We start from the raw sequence: 6,129 nt of genomic DNA on the forward strand, positions 1-6,129 counted from the left end.
CTGGTTCCTCCGGACCCCGTCCCGGGCACCCTGCCACGCAGCAGGACCAAGGACAGAGCCCGGGGTGGGGAGGCCGCCCTCCCCCGGGCCCCTAGGGGCCCTGGACAGAGCTCCTGAACCCAGACAAGCAAGGGGAGGCTCCCCGGGCACAACGGAACCCCTTCCTAGGCCCTTGGCAGTGCGGTAGGCTGGGAGACAGGGACCAGGGCCGGAGCACCCGACCCGGGGCCCGGCCGGGCCCCTGGACCCAGCCGGGGCTCCCAAGCTGGGAGGCGCATGGGACACCTCCCCGGAGCCATGGAGCCCATCCTGGGCATTGAGCCATGCCGTTGGCCTGGAGATGGGTGCCCCGGACGCCCGGTGGAGGTCTGTCCGGGACACATGGAGCCCGTCCTGCGGTATTGACCCATGCAGTTGGCCTGGAGAAGGGAGCCCCCGGACGCCCGGGGGAGGACTGCCCGGTACCTGTGGAGCCCTTCCTGGGTACTTTGCAATGCCGTTGGCCTCCTGGAGATGGGTGCCCCGAACGCCCGGGGGCGGGCTGCCCGGGACCCGTGGAGCCCGTCCTGGGCACTCTGGCCTGCCGTTGGCCGGGGGGAGGGATCCCCAGACGCCCGGGGGAGGACTGCCCGGGACCCGTGGAGCCCGTCCTGGGCACTCTGACAAGCCGTTGGCCCGGGGAAGGGAGCCCCGGATGACCGGGACCCATGGAGCCCGTCCTGGGCACTCTGGTATGCCATTGGCCCGAGGAAGGGAGCCCCGGACGTCCGGGGGAGGACTGCCCGGGACCCGTGGAACTCGTCCTGGGCACCCTGACATGCCGCTGGCCCGGGGAAGGGAGCCCCGGACGCCCGGGGCCCGTGGAACCCGTCCTGGGCACTCTGACAAGCCGTTGGCCCGGGGAAGGGAGCCCCAGACGCCCGGGGCCCGTGGAGCCCATCCTGGGCACTCTGACAAGCCGTTGGCCCGGGGAAAGGGAGCCCCGGACGCCCGGGACCCGTGGAGCCCGTCCCGGGCACTCTGCCATGCCGTCGGCCTGGATGGAGCCCCGGACGCCCGGGGGACGAAGGCCCGGGACGCATGGAGCCCGTCCTGGGCACTTTTCCATGCCATCGGCCTGGAGCGCCCCGACACCCAGGGGGAGACCACCCTGAAAACCATGGAGCCCGACCCGGGCACTCTGCCATGCCGTCAGCCTGGCTGGAGCCCCGGATGCACGGGGGACGAAGGCCCGGGACGCATGGAGCCCGTCCTGGGCACTTTTCCATGCCATCGGCCTGGAGCGCCCCGACACCCAGGGGGAGACCACCCTGAAAACCATGGAGCCCGACCCGGACACTCTGCCATGCCGTCAGCCTGGCTGGAGCCCCGGACGCACGGGGGATGAAGGCCCGGGACGCATGGAGCCCGTCCTGGGCACTTTTCCATGCCATCGGCCTGGAGCGCCCCGACACCCAGGGGGAGACCACCCTGAAAACCATGGAGCCCGACCCGGGCACTCTGCCATGCCGGCAGCCTGGATGGAGCCCCGGACGCACGGGGGACGAAGGCCCGGGACGCATGGAGCCCGTCCTGGGCACTTTTCCATGCCATCGGCCTGGAGCGCCCCGACACCCAGGGGGAGACCACCCTGAAAACCATGGAGCCCGACCCGGGCACTCTGCCATGCCGTCAGCCTGGCTGGAGCCCCAGACGCACGGGGGACGAAGGCCCGGGACGCATGGAGCCCGTCCTGGGCACTTTTCCATGCCATCGGCCTGGAGCGCCCCGACACCCAGGGGGAGACCACCCTGAAAACCATGGAGCCCGACCCGGGCACTCTGCCATGCCGTCAGCCTGGCTGGAGCACCGGACGCACGGGGGATGAAGGCCCGGGACGCATGGAGCCCGTCCTGGGCACTTTTCCATGCCATCGGCCTGAAGCGCCCCGACACCCAGGGGGAGACCACCCTGAAAACCATGGAGCCCGACCCGGGCACTCTGCCATGCCGGCAGCCTGGATGGAGCCCCGGACGCACGGGGGACGAAGGCCCGGGACGCATGGAGCCCGTCCTGGGCACTTTTCCATGCCATCGGCCTGGAGCGCCCCGACACCCAGGGGAGGACCACCCTGAAAACCATGGAGCCCGACCCGGGCACTCTGCCATGCCGTCAGTCTGGATGGAGCCCCGGACGCCCGGGGGACGAAGGCCCGGGTCGCATGGAGCCCGTCCTGGGCACTTTTCCATTCCATTGGCCTGGAGCGCCCCGACACCCAGGGGAGGACCACCCTGAAAACCATGGAGCCCGACCCGGGCACTCTGCCATGCTGTCAGCCTGGATGGAGCTCCGGACGCCCGGGGGACGAAGGCCCGGGACGCATGGAGCCCGTCCCGGGCACTCTGCCATGCCGTTGGCCTGGATGGAGCCCCGGACGCCCGGGGGAAGACTGCCCAAGAGCCATGGAGCCCGTCCTGGGCAATTTGACATGCCGTCCTCCTGGAGGTGGGAGCCCCGGACGCCTGGGGGAGGGCTGCTCGGGACCCATGGAGCCCTTCCCGGTTACTCTGCCATCCTGTTGGCCTCCTGGAGATGGGTGCCCCGGATGCCCAAGGGAAGTCTGTCCGGGGCCCATGGAGCCCGTCCTGGTCAGTGTGACATGCCGTCGGCCTGGAGGTGGGAGCCCCGGACGCCCGGGGGAAGGCTGCCCGGGACCCGTGGAGCCCTTCCCGGGTACTTTGCCATCCCGTTGGCCTCCTGGAGATGGGTGCCCCGGACGCCCAGGGGAGGTCTGTCCGGGTCACGTGGCGCCCGTCCTGGGCATTGAGCCATGCCGTTGGCCCGGAGAATGGAGCCCCCAGACGCTCGGGGGAGGTGTTGCCCAGGCATATCTCATCTGGTCCCCCGGGCAGAGAACCACCAGCCCTGGAGGGGTGTCCGGGCGTACCCTGTCCCTAGTAATCCGGAGGGAAATTACCCCCCTTTCTTGCAATCCGTGCACGCGAGGTGACAGAGGGGACCCAAGGCGTAAAAGAACCCGACCTCATGGAGCCCTAGCTGGGATCCGGGAGGCGAATGGCACCTCATCGGAACTTCCAGGGAAGCCCGGCCATCTGGTCGCCCCATTGGAAAGCATCACGGGTGACCAGATGGCCGGGATCGAAAGGACTCCCAGCTCCCCATCCATCCCAAGCCTTCGCGGTAGGGTTCCTGACTGCCTGCCCACGCAAGGCAGGGCTCTTGGACCCCGGCTGGGCCTCAGGCGCAGGTTGGACCACCGGAGCTCTAGGGCCCGGACGACCTGGGGGAGGAATGCCCGGGACCCGTGGAGCCCGTCCTGGGTACTTTGACATGCCGCTAGCCTGGAGGTGGGCGCCCCGGACGCCCGGGGGAAGCTGCCCGGGACCCATGGAGCCCGTCCTGGGTACTTTGACATTCCGTCGGCCTGGAGGTGGGAGCCCCGGACGCCCGGGGGGGGAGGTCTGCCCGGTACCCATGGAGCCCGTCCTGGGTACTTTGCCAATGCCGTTGGCCTCATGGAGATGGGTGCCCCGGACGCCCGGGGTAGGTCTACCCGGGTCCCATGGAGCCCTTCCTGGGTACTTTGCCAATGGCGTTGGCCTCATGGAGATGGGTGCCCCGGACGCCCGGGGGAGGTCTACCCGGGACCCATGGAGCCCTTCCCGGGTACTTTGCCAATGCCGTTGGCCTCATGGAGATGGATGCCCCGGACGCCCGGGGGAGGTCTGCCCGGGACCCATGGACCCCGTCCTGGGTACTTTGCCAATGCCGTTGGCCTCATGGAGATGGGTGCCCCGGATGCCCGGGGGAGGTCTGCCCGGGACCCATGGAGCCCGTCCTGGGTACTTTGCCAATGCCGTTGGCCTCATGGAGATGGGTGCCCCGGATGTCCCGGGGAGGTCTGCCCGGGACCCATGGAGCCCGTCCTGGGTACTTTGCCAATGCCGTTGGCCTCATGGAGATGGGTGCCCCGGACGCCCGGGGGAGGTCTGCCCGGGACCCATGGAGCCCGTCCTGGGTACTTTGCCAATGCCGTTGGCCTCATGGAGATGGGTGTCCCGGACGCCCGGGGGAGGACTGTCCCGGACTCATGGAGCCCGTCCTGGGCACTTTGACATGCCGTCGGCCTGGAGGTGGGAGCCCCGGACGCCCGGGGGAGGGCTGCCCGGGACCCATGGAGCCCGACCCGGGCACTCTGCCATGCCGTCAGCCTGGATGGAGCCCCGGACGCCCGGGGGGCAAATGCCCTGGACGCATGGAGCCCGTCCTGGGCACTTTTCCGTGCCTTCGGCCTGGAGCCCCCAGACACCCAGGGGAGGACCACCGTGAAAACCATGGAGCCCGACCTGGGCACTCTGCCATACCGTCAGCCTAGATGGAGCCCCGGACGCCCAGGGGACGTATGCCCGGGACGCATGGAGCCCGTCCTGGGCACTTTTCCATGCATTCGGCCTGGAGCCCCCAGACACCCAGGGGAGGACCACCGTGAAAACCATTGAGCCGGACCTGGGCACTCTTCCATACCGTCAGCCTAGATGGAGCCCTGGACGCCCGGGGGATGAATGCCCGGGACGCATGGAGCCTGTCATTTGTTTTGTTTTTGTTTTGACCGTCATTTGTGCTTGCTAAATTGTTTCCTTGTTTCCTTGCCCGTGTTAGCGTTTTCTTCTGTTTTTTCTGTATTTTTCTTTTTCTCAGCTTGTGTCCTTCCTGATTGCCCGCCTACCCTCGCCGCCCTCCGTCTTCCCTCCCCGCTTCCTGCCACCACCGCAAGCCCCGCCCCTTTTTTCTTTCTGTTCCCTCCCCGCTCCCGCCTCCCAGCTGCTCCGCCCACCCGCGCACTTCGCCTTTATATGGCGACCGTGCGAACGCGCAGCGGGCGCGCCGATTGTGCGCCGAAGGTGCGCCAAAGGTAAGCCCGTCTGCGCCCGTCCGCGACCGGATCGCGACCAGCGCCAGGACCCCTGGCCCCCGAAGACCCCGACCGACCCGCCTGACGTACTCCGCCGCCACCCTCATCGCTCTCAACTCCGGCCGACTCCCAGAATGCCATCAAGCCACCCCAAGACGTACCCACGGACCCTTCAGCTGCCACGCCTGCAAGTTCTCCTGCATCCGGACCTGCCCCGCACCAGCACCCGCCAAGTCGAACACCAGCAGCACCCACCTCAAGTGCATCCTGCTCAACACCCGCTCCGTCCACAGACACACCATCGAACTCTGGAACCTCCTAGACGCCACAGCCCCTGACGTTGCCTTCCTCACGGAGACCTGGATGAACGCCTCCTCAGCGCCCGACATCGCCATCGCCATCCCAGAGGGCTACAAGATCGTCCGGAGGGACCGAAACGCCAACCAGATGGGAGGAGGCATCGCCATCATCCACAGAAGCACCATCCGTCTCACGACCAGCACCGACAACACCCTGACCAGCGCCGAACACCTGCATTTCCAGATCCACACCAACCCGAACACCACCCTCAGAGGCACCCTGATCTACCGACCCCCTGGACCACGCACGCAATTCAGCGAGGACATCGCTGACTTCGTCAGCCCGCATGCCCTCCCCTCCGCTGACTACATCCTCCTGGGAGACCTCAACTTCCATCTGGAGAACAACAACGACCGCAACACCAGCACCCTGCTCGACAACCTCGCCAACCTGGGACTCAAGCAACTGGTGTCCACCCCCACCCACCGCGCCGGACACACACTCGACGCCGTCTTCTCATCCAGCACAGACATCGACTTCAGCCACACCACAGAGCTTCAATGGACGGACCACAGCTGCGTCCACTTCACCTTCAAGAGAACGACGACCCACCAACACCAGCAACAGGCGGCCCGCAGAAGCTGGAACAAGATCACAACAGACCAGCTCGCCACCTCCCTGAGCCAGCACCCCCCTGCCAGCTCAGCGAGCCCCAGCCAGGCCGCCGACAACCTCACGAAGTGGATCAGCAACTGCGCGGACGAACTCGCCCCACTGAGGACCCCGCCTAGCAGACACGGCAGCAAGAAGGCCCCATGGTTCACCGACGAACTCAAGAGCTCCAAGAAGAACTGCCGAGCCCTGGAGAAAGTCTGGAAAAGGGAACCGACACCGAACAACAGTACCTCCTACAAACT

Source organism: Lissotriton helveticus, chromosome 4_1 (genome assembly GCF_964261635.1).
Source record: "Lissotriton helveticus chromosome 4_1, aLisHel1.1, whole genome shotgun sequence".
NCBI lineage: Eukaryota > Metazoa > Chordata > Amphibia > Caudata > Salamandridae > Lissotriton > Lissotriton helveticus.